General features: G+C 40.5%; 1 protein-coding gene across 2 annotated transcripts in view; it reads right to left on the bottom strand.

Annotated features, from left to right (window-relative positions):
• The window catches only part of SULF1 (sulfatase 1), a 264,486-nt gene that overhangs the window by 195,842 nt on the left and 42,756 nt on the right, over positions 1–25,888 (bottom strand). For both annotated transcript variants that reach the window (XM_073583862.1, XM_073583863.1), the window contains exon 2: positions 21,660–21,763. The gene's annotated coding sequence lies outside the window, so the exon portion shown is untranslated. The remainder of the gene's footprint in view (positions 1–21,659; positions 21,764–25,888) is intronic.

Genomic DNA, 25,888 nt, shown 5'->3' with positions numbered 1-25,888 from the left:
GAGGCCGGGAGAGTGGGAGCGGAGCCATATATACAAGAGAGGGAGAGTGGGAGCGGAGCCATATATACAAGGGAGGCCGGGAGAGTGGGAGTGGAGCCATATATACAAGGGAGGGAGGGTGGGAGCGGAGCCATATATACAGGGGAGGGAGAGTGGGAGCGGAGCCATTCATACAGGGGAGAAAGAGTGGGAGCGGAGCCATGTATACAGGATGTTACAGGGGAGCCATGCATACAACAGGGGGAGCCACACAGAGCTGGACAGGACGGGGGGAACCACACATACATTTTCTGATGATTAGAAAATAATCAGCATGTACAGAACTCCAGTACAATTTTTCTTAAGTGCTCAATGCTCCATTTCCTTGTAGGTTCCAATCATCATTAGCAGTGACGGCCATCAGTAGAAGTAGCCCAGTGCTCCCACTGAAACAGAGAATCAAGCCAGGTGCTCCCACTCATTTAAAATCTATGGTGAGTTGAGTCACATTATAAATGTTATAATTAAATGATAAGTATGCACTGCTAAACTACAACCGCGTCCATAGCCCCACCCCCTTATGACCAAAGCCCCGCCCCTGTCACACCTCCATCCCCGCCCTGCCGGGCCATGGAAGAATGGTCTTGCTTCAAGCCGGTACCTGGTGCAAAAAAGGTTGGGGACCACTGTTGTAGGGTATCCAGTAGGCTAGTTGTTCCTATCTTCAAAAAGGGGAAGAAGGTGGACCCAGGCAACTATAGGCCGGTGAGTCTGACTTCTATACCAGGAAAGATCTTTGAACAAATTATTAAACAACATGTATGTCAATACCTGGATAAGAATGAAGTGATTAAACAGAGTCAGCATGGGTTTGTAACTAATAAGTCATGTCAGACTAACTTAATTTCCTTCTATGACGGTATCACTGATTGGGTGGATCAAGGAAATGCTGTAGATATAGTATATCTTGATTTCAGCAAAAGCATTTGACAAAGTCTCTCATACAATCCTTATTGAAAAAATGACTAAGTATGGAATGGACAAGGCAACTGTTAGGTGGATTCATAACTGGCTTAGTGATCGGACCCAAAGAGTGGTCGTAAATGGCTGCACATCCAGTTAGAAGAATGTCTCAAGTGGGGTACCACAGGGCTCTGTCCTGGGCCCTGTATTGTTCAGCATCTTTATCAACGATTTAGATGATGGAATTGAGGGTAAACTGATTAAATTTGCTGATGACACAAAGCTAGGAGGGATAGCTAATACTAGAGAAGAGAGAGAGAGAGAGGATTCAAAAAGATTTAAATAAACTGGAGAAGTGGGCAGCAACTAACAGAATGGTTTTTAACAGGGAGAAGTGCAAAGTACTACATCTGGGCAATAAAAATGAAAAAAGCATATATAGAATGGGAGGAATAGGGCTAAGTGACAGCACATGTGAAAAAGACTTGGGTATACTAATAGATCACAGACTGAATATGAGTCAACAGTGTGATGCAGCAGCAAAAAAGGCAAATGCAATTCTAGGATGTATTAACAGAAGCATACAGTCTAGATCACGTGAAGTCATTATTTCCCTCTACTCCTCTTTGGTCAGACCTCATCTGGAATATTGTGTCCAGTTTTGGGCACCACATTTTAAAAAAGACATCAACAAACTGGAGCAAGTTCAGAAAAGAGCGACCAGAATGGTGACCGGTCTGCAAACCCTGTCTTATGAGGAAAGGTTGCAGGATTTGGGAATGTTTAGTTTGCAAAAGAGAAGACTGAGAGGAGACTTAATAGCTGTCTACAAATATCTAAAGGGCTGTTACATTGTAGAAGGATCAACTTTATTCTCATTTGCACAAGGAAAGACTAGAAGCAATGGGATGAAACTGAATGGGAGGAGACACAGATTAGATATTAGAAAAAACTTTTTGACAGTTAGAGTGATCAATGAGTGGAACAGGCTGCCACGAGAAGTGGTGAGTTCTCCTTCAATGGAAGCCTTCAAACAGAGGCTGGACAGACATCTGACTGGGATGATTTAGCGAATCCTGCTTTGAGCAGGGGGTTGGACCAGATGGCCCAGGAGGTCCCTTCCAACTCTACGATTCTATGATTCTAGTTTTTATTATGTGGTATTTTCTATATATACCAGTTTCACTGGGTTGGTGTTATTTTGACTACAACTAATAAATTTGTTTTTTATAGGGAAATACATGTTCACATATTTAGCTGATTATTTCCTAAGGGATTATTTTCTTGAATTTGGGGTCAATTTACTAATCCAGTCTGATATATAGACCAAGCAAACTTGCACTACACAGAAATTACTTAGACAATTGTATTCAACTTTACACAACCTATTTGTTATGGTTATCATACTTTTTATCAATCAAAATTTTGATTTAATTTGTTTTAATTTGTAGCATTGTGTTATATTTTAAGCCTATCAGCCACGTCCTCTTTTCCAGTGGGGCATAAACAATGTTTTAGGGACAAACAGCTCATAAGACTTAAGGATTGTATATGCAGCCAATTTTGCCAAACTTTGGTGTATTTTACAAGTTCTATGTGCGCACACACACATTAAATCTAACAAGAAAGTACAAATATTACTAAGATTTTTAGGGTTTAAGTATTGCGGGCCAATTATGATTGTTGATGGCTGGAACCCCATGACGTCCACCATTATCAGAATCAATCTATTCAATGTTTACATAGGAACAGTATAAAGTACAGATGCTCAGTGCTATTATAGAATAGGTCAACAATATTAAGGTCCTCACTTTTATCAGTGATCGCCCGATTACCTATGCAGTACCCCAATATTGCAGTGTATCGTGAACTAGATCTCCTATGAACACCAGCCACAGGCTGATCAGGGAACAGTGGCCGACAGAAGTGATGGTCACCATCTTGCATGTTTGACACTGGCATTTAAGAGTTTAAACTAATGTGACTGGAGCTAGATTCAATCACATCTGCTATTGTCGAATACTGGCTATGTACCACAGCCGTTACCATTCCACATGGAATAGGGTGAGCTGCCGTGCCAGCTTCAATCAGTGATGTGCCGCAGTCATGTGCTACATGTCTTGCAGTTGTCACAGATTGTTTAAATCCATGAATTGACAAACCTCGATTTAAAAGAAAAAAAAAAAAAACACACACACACACACACACACACACACACACACACGTGGGTTAAATGACTGGCAATTACCAAAAAGCTTTCCAGTTGGCAGTCATTTAAAGGGAATCTACCACCAGGTTTTTGCTACCCAATGTGAAAGCAAATTAACACAAGGATGTCCAAAGTATAACGATAATGGCACTTGAAATCAATAATTATTACATACGCCTGATACCAGATAACAGCAGAAGAAAACAAAGATCCAAAAAATAATAAAATTACATAAAATTTTATTAATACTGATTAAAACCAATAGACACAGTAGAAACTAAAATGGCAGAGTGCCTCACAATGGAGACGCCACAAATTCTAATTCAGTAAAAAAAGATTGTCAGGCAGTCCAAAATAAATATATGCTACAGTATAATGCAGTAGTACATAAAAATGTCAGAAAAAAGTACGGTAAATAATATGCAGTATAATGGAAGGCAATTCTTGCTCAAAGCATAGAAAGTCACAACTAGTTAATGCTGCAAATTTTTCAAACTATAATCTGGTTCATCTCCGCAGCTTTGAAGCTGATACCCAACAATGGGGGGAGGGTACCCAACACAACCATAGTACAGGAATATAACCAAAGTGTTTTTACCTTAAGTGTAAGGGATTGGCGTCCCCACACCCCGACGCGAGTTTCACAGGTGGCTTCTTAAGGTAGGCGCAGAGGCACATTGCGCATGACCGGAAGTTCAGAATATTGCTTCTGTTCATGCGCAGTACACCTGGCCGCAGAGGCACAGTGATACTGCTGAAATTAGTGTCCCACATGCACGAGATTTGAATGACCTGGCACTGACGCAGACTTTGCAAATGATGTCATCATGCCCATAGGAGCATGATCGCATGGAAAGAGGGCTGACTAGTCAAAGCCCTAATTAGCATAGGAAACAGGGACAACAAATGCTTTAACAAAAAACAAACAAAACTTTATTTAACTGAATTACGTTTTACATGACTGGTTAGGTAGAGAATTTACTCATACATAGGTGAATGCTGCTGGGTTGGAGAGCATGGGGGACCTGTCAGGTTCCCATTAAGTGTGCAGGCATCAGGTGCAATCCAGGCGACTTTGCTTCAAGTAAAAAGTTATCCTTTACAAGGTCACATGGTGTGGAACATTGATAGTTGCGATCCACACCATGTTGTCTATTGCATTAAATGTAGTTTGTGCAACCTGCGGTATATTGGTCGTACAACTAGAAAATTAAAGAAACGGATTGCCGAACATCTTGCCAATATAAATAGTGATAGTACATATTCTCATGCTGTTAGGCCTCTTTCACACTTCAGTTTTTTACAATCAGTCACAATCCGCCAGGTTTTGAAAAAAAAAAAAAAAAACGAATCCTCAATTTTCTTTTGAGGATCCGTTTTTTTTCCCCATTGACTTCCATTATTGGCGGATTGTGACGGATTGCCATCCGTTGCATCCTTTTTTTTTGCGGATCCGCCAAAAGTTGCTGTCCGTCAGCATCCTCAAAGATTTCAAAACGGAGCTAGCAACGTTTTTTCCTCTGGCGGATCCTCTGATTTAACCCGAAATTCTTTCTGGGTTCCGGACAAAAAAAAAAAAAAATTTCTCTCTCGGCTGCGATTCCTTTAAAATTCTTCATTTGTCGGATCCGTCAAAAAAAATGGACGGGTGGCATCCGTTGTCATCAGTACTAAAATGGATCCGCCATCCGTCCTTTTGGCAGATTTTGACTGATGCAAAAAACTGAAGTGTGAAAGAGGCCTTAAACATTTTGTCACAACCCACAAAAGGTGATCTCGCAATTCTATGGTATTGAAAAAGTGACATGCCTCTTAAAGGAGAAGACTGGCAAAAACACCTCGCCTTATGAAAAGCCTTCATGATTTTGAATTTTAATACAAAATTTCCTAAATGGCATGAATATTTGTTCTATATTTAATGTAGGGAATTTTCTTTTCATGTTTATTTTGATTCAGTCAGCTAACCTTTTTATGCAGCTTTATTTTTGTGATGTCATGATTTACTCTCTATTGTGATAGATTCCCATTTGCTTAAATGTTATTTTTCCATGATTCTCCTCTATATCCCATGACCAAGGACACCAGAATTTTTTATTTGTTCCTTTCATGGATTAAAAAATAAAAATTCTCACGTTATTATATGGTGGATGTGCCGGAACCCATTCCTCTTTCTTTCTCCAAGAATAATATTTGTTAACATGCGCTTAATCCATACAAGCGAGATACGTCCTGAATATTTTTAATTTTTCTTAAGACCTTGTGGATGAAACTTAAAGGGGTTCTTTAGTGAAGATAAACATCATCATCATCATCATCAATCCACAGATTGGTGGGGGATTCGACTGTTGGGACCCACACTGATCGCCAGTATCGGGCACTTTTATCCCCATTATAGATGCTCCAATCATCGCCTTAGAGCTGCAGAACGCTGTGCTCAGCTTTTTCCATCAGTCCCATAAAGAATTAATGGCGCAGCAGTATGGCAGGCACACAGACTCTCCATTCTAACAGGTCAAAGGGGTCAAATCCCCACCGATCTACATGTTATTACCTACCCCATGGATCGGCGATAACTATACTTCAGACATCTTTAAACTCCCTGAGGAAGGAGACAGGAGTCTCTGAAACATGTAGGATAGCTTTTTGGTCCTCACTGCAATCTCTAGGCTGCAGCCGAGTGCATCACGTGTCTGACTTCACAGGTCCTGTGCTGACGAGCATAGTGTGAAGTTCAGGCACCTAGTTCAGTGCTTTTTCCCACCCAGCGACTGCTGCCACCGGCCGGGGTAGCATCGCTAACAGGATTACTGCAGTTCTTAAGCAAGCAGCATTTAATTAGCAGCCACTGGAGGAGTGTTATTACTTACAGAAGGACTTTTGGGATCTCCAAACACAGAATCAGAGTTCACTTGTGAGACTGAGCCCGCCCTCCCCCTCTGGCTGTTAACCCCTACTGCTTTACAAGGTAATCTTGGTTTCTTGCTCTACAATTGGCATTAAGCATCCAAAGGGATATATATGACTTTTTTAGTGTTACTTATTGTTGTTCTCTGTCCAAACCTGGTTCTTTTATTGTGCTCTGGACTTTGATTTTTTTTTTTTTTCTCTTCAAATTCATTTGAGTAAGACAATAGATACCAGTGACTCAGCGCAGTAGTAATTCATTTATCTATACAGACTTTCCCTTTGACATCTATGGTGACTGGTGTCTTTCTGCTGGAGTCCCTATATATACACTTGAGCGCCACTGAGGTTTTTATATTATATTATATCTTTAAACTCCCCCATCCACAATAAATAGCTGTCGGTTGAAGCCATCTCTCCCAGCTCCTCCATAGACAGGAACACTTATCCTCTTTGAGAAAGCCACTGTCAGTCTCCTCTGCCATTTGTTTTTCCTCGAGGGAGAACTTAGGAATGGCTGTTAGAAGTCGAATGTTTCAGATCCTTCTCTCCAACATCATGTCATGGAGTTAGGAGGCCCCTGTACACAGACTTTTGGCTCATCCCACCGATATCGACGGGTTTGAACTACTTATAGGGTGTCCTTTAATGATCATTTCCATGATGACTAAGAAAGACTGATGACAAAAAAGAAAAAAATTTTGTTTAACATCAAGAAAAATTAAAGTAACTGCAGCATCATTTGTTGCATCTTTTAATTCCATAATTTTGATTCTGTGTTTGATGATGCGCTAAGGTTTGAATTCCACATCTCATCTTGTGCTAAAAATACACTTGTCACAAAAAGAAGCTGATATAATTAAAACAGATTTGTCGCTGCAGTAAAATCAGCCATTCATGAATGTTGGTCACCAGAGGCCATTTCAAACAATGCATATTTCAGGAATCTGTAATCCAGTCTCTGCACTGATTCACTTTCTTGGCTGTCTCAAGCGCATGTGGCCAGCAAAGGGAGGCTTATTAAACCCTCATGCTATATAGCAGATTCAAAGTAGTCAAGGTTTTACTGTAATTTCATATTTAATATTGTTGGCTCACTGCTGAACTTTTAAAGGAAATTTGCATATTCTATATGGATATGTTGTTATCTGTCATTGTGAAAGCCAAATGTCGAGTGTCTGTACTGACTAAGATCTCATTCTGACATCCATGGTGTTCTTCCATATTCTTCATGGATAAAGCTAGTACACATTATAGTTTGAGGCTGTTCATATGTCCATATTTATTGACGACCATGTATACGTGCAAAACTCCTCTTTCTTCCCCAGTATCATGGATGAGAAGTGTTAATGCAAGTCTATGGGTCTGTGAAAAACATGTACAACACAGATGGCATCTGTGTGCCATCCATGTTTAACATCATAAAGGATAGAAGCTACAGCAAGTGAAATACGTATTGAACACGTCAATTTGCTAAGTAAATATATTTATAAAGGAAATTCTTCTGTAACCAATGCCATCAGTATATTTTGCAACAATAAGGTTGCAAAAGTCTTGAGACAGCTCATGAATTTTCCCCATCATGAGATTACAAAGGTGCCACACCATAAACATAAGACCTTTTTATAGAGCATCAGTTGAACCAGCTGATATTTTTCACCAAGTGGCTGAATTGCTTTCAAATTACTGATAGCAGAATGATTATGACACCAGCTGAAGTCTATTAACCATCTCAGCCATCTCCCATACATTAGAACTCTCATTTGACTTAGTGCTGTGTTCTCTATGAGAAAATAAGGGGACAGTCAAGCACACATGGTGTGATACTGAAAGGCACAGATAAAAATGGAGTTACTCACCTGGAAAGGTTGTGATGGTCACTACTCCTATAATTGCCCATTAATATTACAGCTGATGCAGTCCCGTCGGCAAAGAAAAAACTCTTACATATTGATTAGTAGAAAAAGGAAACTGATGTGTCAAAAGTAGAAAGGTCTCTGTGCAAGCAAGAAATATGTAAAAATTACAAGAACTTTCCATTCTGGAAATGCTTCCTTTGCACCACAAAGTGGTCTACTCTGAAACATTAATCTCCTGTTTCCTCTGAGACTGTTGTTGCCAGACATCTCTGGTGGGGGCTTATCTCCAGGAGAAAAAAGTTCCCAAAGTTCCAAATCTGACATACCAGATCAATCACTTGTCCTTTTGGGGTTGGAGGCATTACATTATACGTCAGCCAAACCTGCTGATATTGGAGTCTTCAGCCATCATTGGTCTATTGTGTATGTGGGGCTTAAAGTCCCCCATACATATTGGATTAAAGTCATCCAACCTTGCTTATTTTGGTCAGGAGCATTCAGCAATCTAATAGGGAGAGTTAGGAACCACATACACTGCATATGATTTTGGGGAAGAGAAGGATCCAGTCATCCAGTAGGTGACTTTAGAGATCTGGTGAAGTCTCACAGTGGGGCCGGTTCATCACAAAGCTTTCATGCCAGAATTGTGTCATAAAAGTTTTGAAAAGTCAAGAGATGTAGGAAAAACTCAGACTGGCACCAAAATTTTGTGACTTTTGGAATTCTCAGGTCCATTTCTCCCAGCTCTGACAAAACAGACAAAGCTGAGGCAGGACAGGGTGTGGTGACCACCATCTGTCAAATTCATGACAAGCAGCATTGTTCACTACATCACAAATCTTACTTCAGAGGGGGCTGGAGTAGGATTTTAGGTGAACGGCTCATCCAATGCTCCTCATTCATATGCCTCTTTATAAATCAGGAGCGTCTGACTACAGCACACCCCCTCATCATCCTAATAGGGGCCATGGCTTCTTAGCAATGGCGTCAAAATAATGGCTTTGTCTCCATTCAATTAAACATCAATTTGTGTAAAATAACCAACTTGTGAAAAGTGAAGTTTCATTGAATGAATAATGCTTGAAAACGTCGCCGATTTATATAGTTCCAATTGTCCCTTTCATTTCATTGGATTATGATGTCCTCTGTGTTCCAGATTGGAGATATGTTCCTACATACTGTACATCTAAGGCTGGTTTCACATTTGCGTTTTTTTTTTTGCATAGTGCATCATGCGCGCACATGTGTCCCCTATGTTTAACATTGTGGGCACATGGTCTAATGCATGCACGCGTTTGTACGCGTTTTTGTCAGGTACGTCCAGGCGCGCCAGACTCAACCTGTTGCATTTATGGGTGCGCCCAACTGCTGCAAACAAACAAACAAAACGAATGCGCACTCTACTGCATGGAATGCGCCAAAAAACCACATTACAGTCTATGGGATCGCAGGCGTGTGCTAGGACATGCGCACGCGTTTTAAGAGTTAACATGGCTAGTAACTGGTTAAAACGCATGCGCCTAAAAGAAGCAAACGCATGCAAAACGCATGGTGCGCTTCTTGCATGCGCTTGGATTGCGCACGAGGCGCAGCGCAAAAACAACCGCTAATGTGAAAGTAGCCTAATACAATTTTTTGGATTCAAAAATAAAAATTTGTGAACTTTGAGTCTAATTCCAGATTAAAGATCCAAAATGGAAATTAGTAATTATTCCATTTGCATACCTCCTTGTAGAGTCATTGGACACACGTGTCACGCCTGCACAAAACACGAACTCCATTCATACAAATAAAAGGACACAATTTAAAAACACCCGAGATTGCCATATCTCGAATGGCTTCAACATGTTTCTTATAGCTGAATGTGCCCACATTTGTTTAGTTTTCCTTCCATCCATGCAGCCTGGAAGGATCAAAGCCAGGAATTCAGAAGCCAGAGAATGTATACAGCGACATGCAGCATTATCTACACTGGTAAGCTACTTGCTAACTGAGCATGTCACCAGTTCATTATGTCGTCCTAAGTAGACCCTGGGGTTCTCCAAACACAACTTTTCACTTGGAACGTGTTTACAGTATACACAACAGTGTCAGGAACTAGAAAGTGCACATTAAATACCAAAACCTGTGGGCTGCTAATTAATCTAACAAAAAAAATAAAGAATAGGAAAAAATTTGGGTTGACACTTTTGTAGTGGGGGCTGAGGTCTACAATCACAATCAAATTATTTCAGGTAACTGCAAGAACAGAAACTGTAAAGAAATAATGGGGTTCGTAAAGAACATCACAATCAAATAATGCAAATTAGGACTGACAAAAACAAAATGTAGAATTAATTGAAAATACCCAGCGATATAGAAATTTGAAGGAGATTGAACACATGATAAAATCATGCAGAGTAGTCTTGGATTAGTAGGGTAGAGTGTAGGGATGTGTGGCACCCCAGGAGTCCGGTTGCCACAGTGGCATTGCTTCCTTCACAGGGGGTAATGTCATGCCTGGAAGCAAGGAGGGGTCCCCTTAATTGGTGTCATTAGGAGAGAACTCTAGCAGAACCTGGGGAGTGGAGCTATGATTAAACTCGCCCCAGAGCTGAGAGCTAGGAACCGGATACCGGAGTCCGTGGTTGCGTGGGTACTGAAGTCCCGGCAGCTAAATAGGAGGGCAGGGGACTGCAGGTCTCCTGGCCCAATGATATACCTGGCGGCACAGCAGTATAACAGAGCCTGGAGCAGACACAAAAGGAGCGGCTTCTGTGATAGGCTCAAGCTGCCAGCCATGCGGGCAATGGTTTGTTTTTAAAAACAGAGCGACAGTTAGCAGGAGGGTGAGCTGTTAGACAGTAAGGAAAAAGAGAGGACAGCGCACATGGACCTTGCCAGGTGTATCCAAAATTGCTTCCAGGCTGCCCAGCTCTCCATGATCTGTTACCAGTGCCCTGGTCTGTACTATCAACCATTAAGTAAATGAAAAGAAAAACTACAGTCCTTGTGTCCTCCAGTGTTCTCTTGCATCCTGGGTCCTGCATCACAAGGTACACGAAGTCAGACATAAATGGAACCGGTAACCCTGGGCCCAGCTCCACCTGTGGGGAGCAGAACCATCCCAGCTGCGTCACCATCAACCCCAGCGGTCTCCTTTAGCAGCGTCAGCCATCCGTTGCCGAACACCACAGGTGGCGTCACGTTAAATCCCATATATATCCCCATTATACGGCACAGCCATGGCCACAAAGTTGGGTCACGGCCCCGTGACTTCCCCAAAGAACTGTCCGACCCGGTTTAGAGTACCCCACGGCCCTGGTGTGTGTCAGATGCTGCTAGCAAGAGATGAGAATACATGGGTATTACCCAACAAAAATCCAATAGGCATTTTTGATAGTTTGTCAGCACAAAATAGCTGCTCATACCAAGCACAGCTATTTGAGGCACTCTTAATGCAGCTGATCAGTTTAGTGCATCTTCTTGTTTTCCCCATCTATACCCGCCCTCTTCTGGTTTCTGTAAACTCAGAGCTGCCAATCAAGGAAAAGAGGGTGTATATGCTAAACAAGTAAATGTGAGGGTGTACTAAACTGTATGGCCCACGTCAAGAGTGCACTGACAGCCTGTGCTTGGTTTGAACAGTCATTTGTTTGGAGAGACTCCCCTTAACTGCATCATTATGAGGTTTGTACCATGAAACAATGGCTACATATCATTCAAGGGTTATTCTAATATTCAATCTGCAAGAGAGCATCCTTCATGGCCCTTGGCTTAATAAAAATTTAGTTGACAGTTCAGCCCAACAACATGTGCACTCTCAGCCAGCTAGAAGAAGCTCTGCAGTGTAAGGAGATAGAAAAGTGAGAAGACTCACACAGTTAATGCCTAACCGAGTGTCTGCAAGCAAACACCACCATTTGGTGGTCAAAGATTATAGGAAATGAAATAGCCAAGAGAATTGCATTAGCAGGAAATAAAGAGCAAAGTGCTTATTCCCTGGGGAAAATGAATGGAGGAGACACCAGGTCACGTGATAACTGTGTCACAGTTACAAATTATAAATGGCCTAGAAGGGCTGTGAAGGGGAGGAGTCGAAAGCTGAACCTGCATCAGGAGAGACATGGACGTAGATACCAGCACAGGCTAGACCAGTAAAATGAAGCTTCTGTCTCGAGTGAGAAATTGACCAGAAAGAGAAAGAGAAACAGAGAAATCGAATCAACGAGGGAGCGCCAACCAGAGACATTGAGACGACCCAAAAGAGAAAGCTTACCAAAAGAAGCCAAGACAACCCGAGAGGGAGAGCACCAAACAGTGACAGACGTCTCGAAAAAGACCCGACAAGAGAAGCAGAAGTGACCCGTGAGGTAGAGACGACCAGAGGAACTCAGGCAACTGTGGTGTTAATTACGGTACAGAGGAGACCAGGGGGCCACACATCAGGAAACGGAGGTGGCCAGAGAAGCATCGCTGAAGTGATTAGTCGATAAGAAGCTTACACCTTAATGTAGTAGTACCATTCACTCCCAATAGGGCCTGTGCTGTGATTGTTACTACCGATGGACTGACTAAGTGACGAGCATGAGACTGACTATGGTGCACTGCAGGCCAGAGTATAAGGACAGACGCCATTACCCATCGTTATTGTTCATCACCTTGTACGAGTGTCATTGTTTGAATTTGTTATGCCGCTTTTGAGATTGGAAGTTGCTATATGTTCCCATTGAAAAATACCGCACTGCAATAATTTGTCAAACCTTCATCCTAATTTATATTTTTCTCAGTTCGTTATATAGCGCCATTAATTCTGTAGCACTTGACATTTTTGGCACTGTCCCCATTGGGGCTCAATCTAAATTCCTTAGGCCTGTTTCACACTTCCGTTTTTGACCATCAGTCAAAATCCACCGTTTTTGCAAAAAAACGGATCCGCCATTTTCTTTGGCGGATCCGTTTTTTACCCCATTGATTTGCATCACCGGCGGATCTTGACGGATGGCCATCCGTTGGATCCGTTTGTTTGCGGATCCGTCAATTTTTTTCCGACCGCCGAGATGCCTGAAGGACCATGCGACTTTTTTTGCTGCAGGATCCGCATTTTTATAGTGCGTATGCCTGGAGGAATGAAGTCAGCCGGAAATTTAACCCTGAAGTCATTTCTGGCGGGGTCTCTCTCTCGTTCCTTTAAAATTCTTCATTCATCGGATCTGTCAAAAAAACGGTCCGGTGACATCCGTTCACATCAGTTACCAATGGATCCACTTTCCGCCATTTTGGAGGCTTATAACTGACAAAAAAACTGAAGTGTGAAACGGGCCTTATCCATATGTCTTTGTAATGTGGGAGGAAACCAGATGATACCCATGCAAACAAGGGGAGAACATACAAACTTGTTTCAGATGTTGTGCTTTATGATAGTTGAATCCAGGCAGGACCACAGCACTGCAGTGCTTACTAGTGACGTCAGGCGGGGTGGCGAGGTGCAGGTTCGTCACATGGTTTCAGCGGTGCGATCTGTGTGATCTTTTTGGTACCATCCATCACACTACCAATGAGATCTGTCATGCATATACTTTGGCACTTTCTGCCGTGATTCTTTATACGTGATATATGAATGTGTTCACATGCCAGCACGAGACTGATTACCAATTATAGTTCTACCCATCAGGTTCCCTCCAAACATATATTGATATGTTTGATACATAAAACTGATATATTTATTTTTTTTATGATGTTCACTATTTCAGTATGTGAGCACAGCTTTTTTCTGCATTTCCACTGCACACCAACCCTTGTTCCCAATAAAAGTTTTAGGTTGTCATTGTATATTGTCACATGCAATTATTTGACCCCACATCTGTGTTTTTTTTCTAGTTTATCATCGATTGGTCTTTAAATAGCATGCCTTGTGATCTATATAATGAATATTTTAATATATATATAAATATATATATATATATATATATATATATATATATATACACACACACACACACATATACACACACTTACTGTATACAGCAAAAAAAAAAATTATATAATACTGTATATTTTTTTTTCTGCTTGTTATTTTGTATATACAATGTCAATATTTGCAAGGCGTTTGTATGTTCTTCCCCCAGTTTTCTCAGGGTTCTCCAGTTTCCCTCAAAGACATACTGAGATGGAAATTTAGATTGTGAGCCCCAATGGGGACAGCGATTTATATAAAGCACTGCAGAATGGGATGGTACTATAAAAATAAGGCAAAATAAATAAAACACAAAAAGAGACGCTCATAGCGCAAGTATGTTTGTGAAGATAAAAATGGCAAATGAAATATACAAGGCTCACATTATGTAGTTCTGCAAACATAGGCGCAACACTAGAATCTATCATGTGAAGCCAGATATTTTTCCTTCCTGAGAGCTGGTAAGGCTGAAGTGCTACATGCATTAATGATAATAATGTAGAGTAGAAAAACATTCACAAGGTGCACTGAACCACACGTCTATTGAAAAAAAGAAAAAAAAAAAAAAAATATCTACCAATGCGTTTCAGAGCCATCAGCAAATTTCTAAAATGACAAGCCTATACAGACTGTAGATTCTATACACTGTATAGAACTTATTTGAAAAAAAAAGGAGCTGATAACTCTGAAACAGGTTGTGTTAGACTTTTTTTAAAGCAGTAAACCTTCTGTGATTGAGACGAGTGGTTTAGTGCACCTTATGGATGTTTATAAAGCTAGGAAAGTATATTTCCCCTAATATGGGCATTTAAAGTCTCCCTAAGGGGTTTTGTGTCCTTTGAATTAACATGATTATAGGTTGACCTTGATGCTCCTATGTCTTTAACCTTAATAATTACAAGCTACAGAAATCCATGGCTGTTCAAAGATTGCGCCGACTGAGTTATTGACTATTTAATGCATCATACTTAGGTTTTAATAACCAGGATAATTCTGCTTGTTGACCCACAAAAAGCGTAGGATTTCATGCTAACCCCTGAGTACGCATTTTGGGGGTTACACTTGGCCGTTCTAATGGGCTGTAAGTGTGCAGTTTGCATGGAGGAAACTTCTAACAAATTGAAAAAAATAAAAAATAAAATTGAAGACATATTTGAACCTAAAATATTGACAATGATGAAGCTATTCCTTGCAAACCACAAAACATTGCGTCTGAAGAGCCTCAGTAGCCTATTAGTAGGATTTAGGGTAACATTGAAAACCAAAGACAAAACATGGAATTTGTACTTTTATTTTGCAATATGAGGTTTAGTAATCCATCACAGGTGTCTCACCTCAGGTCCATCATTTATTCTGTATACAGCATATTCCCGCATGCAAAAAAAGTCCAATGCCACTACACTTCTGCCCTGAAATGGCTTCAGGTTGTTACACAATCGCTAATTGCTTCCTAATTAGAGGACTGCAGTACGCCATGTTACAAGTCAATGAATGGGAGATATTCTAACCGAGAGCGCGGAGACCATTCGGCTGAGTCACCGACACAAAACCAACTTGTCATTTCAATGAAAAGAAAATGCTCAGATTTAACAACTGCTATCAAAGCCCATGTGCAGCTTAACCTAAGACACCACCAAAATCCCAAAACATGTGGAAACGAATAATAACTCCAGACGGTAGCAGAGAAATGATAGCATTAAAGCCGTGATTAAAATACTCGTCTGCATTGTGTTTTAGGACAAAGAGAAACATGTTTAAACTTTGAATTTTCCCTTTATAGAAAATCCTTTTGTTCAATAACCATGTCGCAGCTCAGCCCAGTTAACCACTTTTATTATCACGCTTCCTTATGTATTGCTTTGGATGTCACAGAATAAACAGTTCAGTTTATTTAAACGGCTTTTTATGCGATCTGCCGTCTTTGTTCTCTTGGTGAAAGGAACACTATAATTCTGCTTCATGCTAGCAGGATACGATTATTACATAGAAAAGGCATGTCACGTATACAGTGGTTATTTTTTTTTACATTTAAGATTTTTGTAACTTGTTATACACAGACTTTACAACAGTGCCCTTATGACCTTATTTTTTGAGAGTGTTTATAGAAAAAAAAAAAAAAAGATGCTGGAGTTTATTCTGTATTGTGATCAAATTATTGTTCCTCTGTATAGGGAAAAAAAAAAAAAGAAAAACCTAAATGTTCTTAAAAGTTAGGGCTCATTCAGATATCAGAATTTAGTGTACGAGTGCTATCCGTGTTTTTTGCAGTTAGCATTCGTACCTGTGATAGTCTATGGGGCCTTTCACATGTCCAATTTTTTCCTTCGTCTGGGAGGTCTGCGGAAAATTTCCAAGACGTGTCCAGTTTTTTTATCCAACGGTCGATAAAGATAAAAAAATGCAAGTAAATGGGTCTAAAAACACATGAGACATGCACAAAAGTGAACAGGTCGGTAGGACAGTGTTCACACCACACAAAGACTGAAAAACAGAAAAAACACAGCATGACAAACGTGCAAAAATACTCTGTTGTAAAAAATATATATAGAACAGTAGACAGCAAGTGCTAGTAAAAATAACAAAAACGGTATTTAGTCAATAATGTTTTCTGCAAAAAATGTATACTAAGCCACACCACCAACGTCACGGTATACCCATCTCGGAGCAGTCCTATCTAATGTATTTAAAACCTGATCATGTGAACAGTACCTATATGAGCAGGATTCAGAAAGGCGCTGCCTGATGTGGGCACGCTGTGCAACATGGCCCTTTATGTGCTGTAAAAGGAGGCTGACTGGCTCATTACAATAGCTAAACCAGCTCCCGTTTATGTCATGGACATAATCAGAAACTGGAAGTGGAACTGGGACTGGCGGGGATATGTTTAGGGCACCTGTGATAATACAAGGATTTTGGCAAGTTGGATAAATTACTTTTTGGATAGATGCTTCAAGCCTTCCCACTCAGGACCTGCTGGACATCAGGTTGAGCACATCATATTTATGATTTTTGCCTCTACTGAAAGGCTCTGACACCCTCCACATGGGTATTGTTCTCACAAAAGGGGGTATAGAGATGTAAATGCTTCTCCTTTACCTCCATCTCTATGCAACCGATCTACCTCACTGCTATATGCCAGTCTGGATATTTTTGGTCAAATATAAATATATATGGACACATTAAATATAACGTGCTGTAAAATTGTTAGATAGACGAGTATGGCTGGCTCTCAGAGGGGGAAAGTAGGTCCCTGGGTGCAGGGTTTAGAAATATTTATACGTCTATCTAATATTCAGAGTTGTTGTGTCAATGCCATACAATAAAGGAACAACAAAATGGTCACAATTCCACCTCTCATTGTGTCTGGGATGCAGTTACTGACAGTTCAGTTGTGTGCTGAAGCTGTCAATGTTTTGATTAACAGCTAAGCCAGCTAAGGCCTCTTTCACACTTCAGTTTTTTGCATCAGTTATAATCCGCCAAAAAGGCGGACAAGCGGATCCGTTGTCAACTGATGTGAACGGATGGCACAGGATCCGTTTTCAGACGGATCCTGAAAATGAAGAAATTTAAAGGAATCGCTGGCGAGAGAGAGAGAGAGAGAGAGAGAGAGAGAGAGAGAGAGAGAGAGAGAGAGAGAGAGAGAGAGAGAGAGAGAGAGAGAGAATTTTTTTTCTTGTTTTGTCCGGCACCCAGAAAGAAATTCGGGTTAAATCAGTGTTTGCAGGATCCGCCAGAGAAAAAAATGTTACAAGCTCCGTTTTGAAATTTTTGAGGATGGTGACGGACAGCAACTTTTGGCGGATCCTCACAAAAAACGGATGCAACGGACAGCAATCCGTCACAATACGCCATTAATGCAAGTCAATGGGAAAAAAACGGATCCTCAAAAAAAAATTGAGGATCCGTTTTTTTTCAAAACCTGGCGGATTGTGACTGATTGTAAAAAAACGGAAGTGTGAAAGAGGCCTAATCTGAGCCTTGGAGGTTCTGGTTGCCTTCAGGTGTTCCTTGTCCCAGGTGATTGCCCGGCTACTTAGCTGGCCTGTCAGTTGCGGATCTCTGGCAGATATACTTTCAGCTCTGTGTGGTTTGTCTCTCTGTACCTTGTGTTCTGCTTGTGAATTTTTTGCTGCCTGACCTTGGACCTCATTCTGACCATCCGTTTTGTCTGCTGTCTTTGTTCCGATATGCTTTCCTCCTGGTAGTTTGACCTTGGACCGTTACCTGACTTTTGTCTCTGCCTTATGTTTATGACGTACCCTCCTGACTTTTGAGCTTGGACTCCTTGACTACACTGACTTTCAGCTTGTCCGTGAGAAGTGACTAGCATCACAAAAACACTTAAAAGATAAAGTGCCCTAAAGGAAGAAGACGACTTGTTGCAAAAGGATATGTAGAAGGTTCTCCTATTAGGACAACATGTTTTGTTGTCAGACTGGCATCTTTATCAAGTTGAAAAACGAACCGATGCGGTAAACAGATACATAGGGGAATTTAAAGTCAAGAATGAGAGGCAAGAACTGTGGACCACCCATTTTGAGGGTACAGAAATTGAAATTTACAAAAAATGACAGACAAAAAAAAGGAATAAAATTATGCACATAAGAAAACGATGGAGTAGAGAAACAAATTTATGAATAAATGGATAGATAAAGAAAGGGTAAAAATTAAACAAAGATGTGTATAAAATCTGTGGCACTCAAACCAGAAAAAGATGACGAAAAACAAAGTAGAAGAGGTGTGGTTAGTGAATAGAGCTATGGAGTGTTTAGATGGAGTGCCAACATGCCGAGTAACAGGGTTCTATGATTTGGTCCTGTTGCAGTCATAATATGGATACTAAAATGCAGTGAATCCATGTCTGTGTGAAACTGAACTAACCTGCAATCTAAAACATTAAAAAAAACAACCAATCTAGAAAAAGTTATAGAATGAGAAACAAGAATCTGCCAACTGTAAAGAAATTCAGTGACAAAATGGATAAAGAACTAGAACAAGTCATAAAATCAAACTGATCCAAAATAACACCGCGCATTAACAAGGGCATCCCAAATCATATTTCCCACAACCAACTTTTCATCTAGTTCTTGATCTTGGCAGTCCTAGGTGTATTGGGAATATATTGGGATATAGCCAAGGAGGAAAGTTCCCATGACTCACGTTAACTTAACAGGACATTTCTGTTTCTTACAGTATATTTTTAAAAGGCCATAATTTATCCTCATTTAACAGTAGTATTTAGACCTGAACATTCACAAATCTGTTTGAAGGACAACGCAGTCTGACTCCACTAACATACTTGGAAAGCTCTAACAAGAAAAGTTATTCATAACATCACAGACAGCCATAACACCGTTCATTATGAAAGCCATTCTGTCTCCCGAAAGACCTTTATTGCCCTGTACAATCCTACACTTGGTAGAGGGTGTATGTACAGTGAAAAGATGGATTCTGTCATGGCACCAAAAACTAGCCACACAATACAGCATGTGTGGTCCATCAACCAGGGCAAAGCCGGTGAGAGGCATAAAGGGTTTATCCAGGAATACTTTTTTTTTTTAACTATGAGCCTAAAAACTAACAGGCAGGTAGTTACCGTAGAGCAGGATCTGTTATCTAGGTCACAACTCACTATCGATGCTTCTAATATTTGTTTATTGACTTCCTCATTTCCTCTGATTGACCTTTAGGTTTCTTTTTACACGCATGACCAAGGGGTTCAATATATAGGTCTATAGGTTGCTCTCTGCAAATCCATCAATGTGTCTGTTTCTACCTTCTTGACTATCCTTTTCCACCATATAAATCTTGTACATTTCCATTCGTAAATAAATGTGTGGCGCCCCTGTGGGTCCAAACGCCACAGAGGTACTGCACCTCAACCAGAGGTGTGGTACCCCATGACCAGGTAGGGTGGGTGCACCTGACCAGACTTCAAACACCCCACATTCTACACACAGTAGTGTAGCAGAGCACCCTTCCTGGCTCCCCGTTTGGAACACAAAGTGTGCTGGGAGGTGGGCGGAGCGTAACAAGGAGGGAGAATCTTAGGCTGAGGTTAGATAGGGAGATCCCCTGAGAGGGAGGAAAGAAGGACGTGGTCTGTGCAGCTCTCGACTGCATGGGGAGTGCCAGACAGATTGGACAGAAACAGCAGATTCTCAGTAGGAAGAGTGGTTCTTCCAGGGCCACGGTTGGAAAGTGATCCCGTGGGTCACATTCCACGCTGACCATCGCCAGGTGGAGGAAGAAGCTACATTGGTCGCAGAAGGGACTCGGCCCCTTAGCTTAGTGGAGTGGAACTAAGGACTTAACTAGCAAAGCTGACAGCTGTGGTCACTTTAGGGGCCACAGCCACCATCCACATTAGTCTAACCGGAAAGGTGGCTACACAGACACAGGAACAGTGAGCTGTTACCTGAACAGGACTCGCAGTTGCTGGCCCAGACTGCTAATTGTGAGGCGCTGAAGTGGAAGGAGTATAAGCAGCGTATTGTTTGGAGACGGCCAGGAAGGGAACACACTGACAGGAAGGTTGGGAAGGTGCATTCTGTCCTATCTGGAAGTTATCTGGACCCCTTTCCCGGAGAACTCAGTACTGAAGCGGTCATCTGTACGCGCAACAGACTGAGTAAAGCCTTGGAACTACAAGCCCTTGTGTCCTCCACTTATTCCTGCGCCACTCATCAAGCCCTGCTATGTCTCTGTGCCTAACACTTCACCATCTACCTCAACACCTATCCCTACTGCCCTGGGACTACAGCTCCACCTGTGGGGAGCTTCGACATCATTGCTGCACCACACCATCTGTCCCAGAGAAGCAACCCTGCAGCGCTGGTCAAACTGACCAGAAACCACAGGTGGTGTCATGAATCCTCAATAACTTTATCACCATCACTCCACCCCTTGTATATTGACTGCCTGAGGCCACGGACTGGGTCACTGCCACTGTGACATCTCCCATTGAAATCAACGGGCCCGGCATAGAGTACCCCACGGACTCCGGGGGCGAGTCAAATGATTAATGGAATTCACTGTAAACCTACTCTGTGCTGTAGGATGTGCTCTGCACTTGTGTCTCCATGTTTTTCCTATGCATGTTAAAGAGGGAGTGACTGATACCCACAAAATATGATGGGCCAATTCCTGGTATGTCCTCTGACTTAATTTTTTCAAATTGAAAATAAATGATGAGAAAGAGGACGTAAGTTATTGTAAAAAAAATAAATAAATAAAAATAAATAATTGGCTATAAATAAATTAATCCAATTAAAGGGATTGTCTATCCTAAGGATAAGTCAATCAAAAAGTAGTGGACAACCTCTATAATCAATAAAAAGGTGTATTGCAGAGTTAGCTTTTTCTATAAACTGTATTAAATCACACGCTTACTTACGTTCAGTAACATTGAGGATGTAGTCCTATAAAAACAAGTTTTACTGCCAACTCATCATCCAATTAAACAAGCAATAAAATGTTATGGAAAGTTCTAATTAAGCCCTGCATCGGAATATAATGAAAAAGGATGCCTTTAGAGAGATCTGCGACTACTAATCCTTGGGCCAGTTTAACAGTTATGACAGTCGTTTCGAAAACGGACCACAAGGTCTAGCTCAGCCTCGATGCTCCTGTCCCAAACATAACAGCCTCGTATACGTCTATAAGGATGTTGAGTCCGGGGCAAGAGATTGCAGCTGCTACAAACATTGTGGTCTGCACTCAGATGGTCTACGTCAGAAGTATGAAACCGGTCCTACTCCTAGAAGTATTTTACAAATAATGGTAATTCTGAAAATAAATCACTTACCTGGTTAAAGAGCTCTATAAACAGGGAAGAAGTTCTTTAGATCACATGGTATTCCCATAATATATGGACTTTCACCAAAGACAGCTTCAAGTTTTTAGAGTTTCCTAAAGTCATAAAAAAATATGTTAGAATACAAGTCAGTTTCAGGCCACATTCACAACAAGTTTTTGTAGTGTACTTTACATATCCATTTGTACTGTAAAAAAGTTTTCCACGTTATAGTCTACGTAAATACAAATTTATGTCAAATGCGCATGTTTGACATGGTTTATGCACTTTTTTTTAGAAAATGTATAACATGCAGTCTGCTGAGCTTTTTCATTCTTTAAAAAAAGTGAGTAAAAATTGATACTCAATTACATTGCAATCTGCAGTAAATGAATGCAAACATACATTTGCCTACCTTTTTCATGTTTTATTTTCAATAAAATAAGTCAAATAATCTTTTGACTACTCTGGAGTCATAAAAAAAAAAAAAAAAAAAAAGTTTTATTTTTTTAAATGGACATAATGTATATGTTAGAAAAACAGTGTTATCGGCCATCCGTTTGCATCAGCTTTAGATACAGCGTAGGGTTTTCTGTTTTTTAGTATAAAAACGTGTAGCTATTAAAGATCACAAAAAAGGGTAACAAACCAGCCTGCCTCCATAAAAAAGCAGTTTTTCCCCCATGTATCATCCGTTTCATATCCATTTTTTTCCCTCATCTGTTTTCACAACTTTTTTCCCCATTTACACTTAGCAATAAATAAGTTAAAAAATTAAAAAAAGCAAAGTGAATTATTTAAAAGACATATCACCATAGACTTGGATGGCCGAGTCTGGTCCACTAAAAGGATGAGAATTGGACAAAAACTGAGTTTAAAGCACCACTTGAGTGTTTTTTCCTTTACTGCAGTGCTGGAGTGGAACTACTAATCCAAATTCCCTGAGTCTAGTTTTATGCTCAAAAGGCGCGATCTTCGTCTTTTATAGCTGCTGCTCCGGTCGGTCTCCAGCAGTTTGTGACCTGCTGGATCATTCCAGAGTTTCACGGGGGATCCGGAAGTCACAACTTACCGCAAGTCAAAGAGGCAGAACAAGGATCTCAGATTTACACTGAGAACTTGTTACTGTTACCTCTGACTTCTGGTCAATCAGAAATTGCCGTCACAAGATGGCGGATTGGGACCGGAGCAGCGCCGAGAAGGTGGTGTAAGGGGAGTAAAAGACTAGAGGCTGTTACCACCCACCTTTCGTGTCTACCTCTTTCCTCATAGACTGTAAGCTTGCGAGCAGGGCCCTCTTTCCTCTTGATATTTGTTATAATCTACTGTATGTGATTGTTATGCTGTAATGTCTTGTCTGTACAAATCCCCTCTGAAATGTAAAGTGCTGCGGAATATGTCGGCGCTATAAAAATAAAATTTATTATTATTAGAGGCAGGGAACTTAGATTAGTAGCACCACTCCAGACAAAATTATAAAATATGAATGTGAATGGTCCAATTACACTATGGCTGTGTTTTAAAAACAGACATCACACTGATAAGAACAAAATGGGAGTGGTAATGCTGTACTTTCCTTTTAGAGTAGACACTGAGTGGAAACTTTTTCAAATTCTCCTCTAAAGTCCTCTAAAAGGGAGTTTCTGCTCCAAAATTTTGATTAAAAAGGCTCTGTGTGATATTCTGATTTCAGCAAATAAATCTTATTCTTTGTTGATTGTGATTTTCTTTTCTACAGATTTAAATACACAGAAATAAAGGTTTCGCTCTGATATTATTTCAGCTCTGCTAGCGTATAATTATAAATCACTGGTGATAACACTTGGCCTAGAAATTATAAAACACAGCAGTAGCAGATTAATTGTTCATCTCAAAGTGATTCTTCAATATTAAATTACAATGTTTATTTCATTACTTTACAAAGAAATGCACTAAACATCCATTAATGTAAAAGTAGTAATTAGGAAATCATATTTCTAAGTCACCCTAAATAAGTAGATAATTCATCTCAGCTACTTTGCCCCCTAATGACCCTGATTATGTTACTACAGAAATACAGCTATAAAGACATTGGTGACAACTTGCTTTCATTGGACAACCACTTTGAAACTAGGGACGTGTTAGATGTGCACAGGGAACCTACCTATCGGTAAAGTGGAGTGGCAGAAATGGTCAGAGAGAAGCTCTCCTTAGAGACTCCTCTAGAGAGCCTTTCTTAAAAGGGTCACCATACACACACACACACACACACACACACACTAATGTTGACGACCCTGGTGATATCGAAGGGTTTTGCTGAAATATAATGTGCAAGGGGGTGGCGGCAGACTAATTGTCAAGGGAGATGTCGGGTGTGTTCGATTGTATTTTTCTCCTGGAGATAAGCCGCTGGCTGACATGTCTGCTGACACCTTTGTCATTGGGAACCCAGGAGTGCTCGGCCGAATGAACGCTCCTGTGTATGGGAGAGTCAGCTGAGAACAATGGGCCAAAGCATTGTTCTGCTGACAGCCATCTAATGGGTATGGCCAGCCTTAGTCTCAGAGGTGAGCAGCTCTTGGATAAGCATTGCTACCACTTATATCTAAACTTAAGAGCTCATACTCACTTGCGAGAGACTCGCACGATTCTTGTGCGAGTCTCTTGTATGAAAACCTGGCACTGCTGCTGGCACTCGGACCGGAGCATGTAGCCGCACGCTCTGGTCCCAGTGACGGCGGCAGTGACAGGCTTTCATGCGAGAGACTCGCACAAGAATCGTGCAAGCCTCTCGCAAGGGCGTATGAGCCCTTAGTATAAGTCTCAGAATCTGGATACCCTAGGTAAAAAAAAAAAAAAAAAAAAAACTTAATGTCCCCATGACATTTTTAATGAATTGTAAAAGTGTAGTTAGTGTGTAAAAAGAGAGAAATTTACATTGCAGTAAATTATCATACAGGAGCACTTGGCAGAACTGATGTACTGGGCGATACCCAATGCAAGGCCTTTGGCGGCAACACATGACACGGAGTACAAGGAGTACAAAAAGCACCAAAGACAGAAGTCATACACTAGGTGTAATGTATAGTGTATTATTTTTGTCAAGGGTGTTCTTAATAGATTTTGAAACTAATTAATTTTATCATTTAAAAGTGTACTATATTTATCAATTACTACATTTTGTTTAAAAAAAGATTATACAAGAGTCATGCATTTGTTATATAAAAAAAAGTAAAACAGTAAAAACTACAACTCAACTTTTAATGCATTAGAATCTGGAAAGTTTAACTGCAGAGATGTAGATGTACTACTCAAAGTGTGTACCCTAGTAAAACTGTTTTATTAACAAGTGCACTGTGCTGTGAAAAAAGGTGTCTGGATTTTAATTATATAAATCTGTTTATAAGGTGACCGGCTCCCTCTTGAGTTAGTGCAGCCAAGCTAAACATTTAAGGTGATGTTTATAGGTTACACTTAGCAATTTTCCTTGAAAAAAAAAAATATACCTCCCACATGGATTGGGGGGGGGGGGGTCAATATCCCTTGCTGTAAATGCTAAATAAATACATCTGATATTTTTTACAAATTAACAAAGCTTTGATGCTTTTAGTAGAAAACACAATATATCACGCAAGAATTATGTTTCTTTAGATAGTTTGTAGTCTTCAGAAAAGACTTTAGAATATTTTCATTAATTTTCCATTAAATGAATCAGTCATGAAAATTTTAATTTTTATGTTTTTGGCTAAATTCTTGTTTGAAATAAAAAAGAAAAAATTCTGTACAAAAGTAATTGTTTTTATTTATTACAGAATGATCTCAATTAATAATCCTGGTGTATCCCATTCAGAGAGGTTGGTCATGTATATTCATGGAGGGGTCCAGTGTATAGGGATAGATAATTCAGCTGCATGATTTAACAATTTACAAGCTAGCCAATGATTGGCTTGTTAAATGACTCCCTATTCACTTACGTGCAACTGTCAGTACTAAGACTTTAGTTTGTAGACGCACTCAGCCCATTTCACTTGATGTGCTTCGAAAAAGCCAATGTTCTTGTGATGAGTGGGAATCCCTACAGTTGGAAGTTTAACAAAACAGCAAGTGACAGCATTTTGTTCTTAAATTAAAATAGTCCTTTACCATTTTAAAGATGACTTGCCAGCAACTTGCACGGGTAGTAATTGCTGCCTTACTCACTGCGATCACCGCTCTGCTTCACCCAGTCTCGGGTCATTTCACCAAGTTACCTCTTGCAGCAT

This window comes from Dendrobates tinctorius, unplaced genomic scaffold (genome assembly GCF_039654945.1).
Source record: "Dendrobates tinctorius isolate UK_male_01 unplaced genomic scaffold, ASM3965494v1 ptg000082l, whole genome shotgun sequence".
In the NCBI taxonomy this organism is placed as follows: Eukaryota; Metazoa; Chordata; class Amphibia; order Anura; family Dendrobatidae; genus Dendrobates; species Dendrobates tinctorius.
This window is presented reverse-complemented; position numbering and strand designations above follow the sequence as displayed.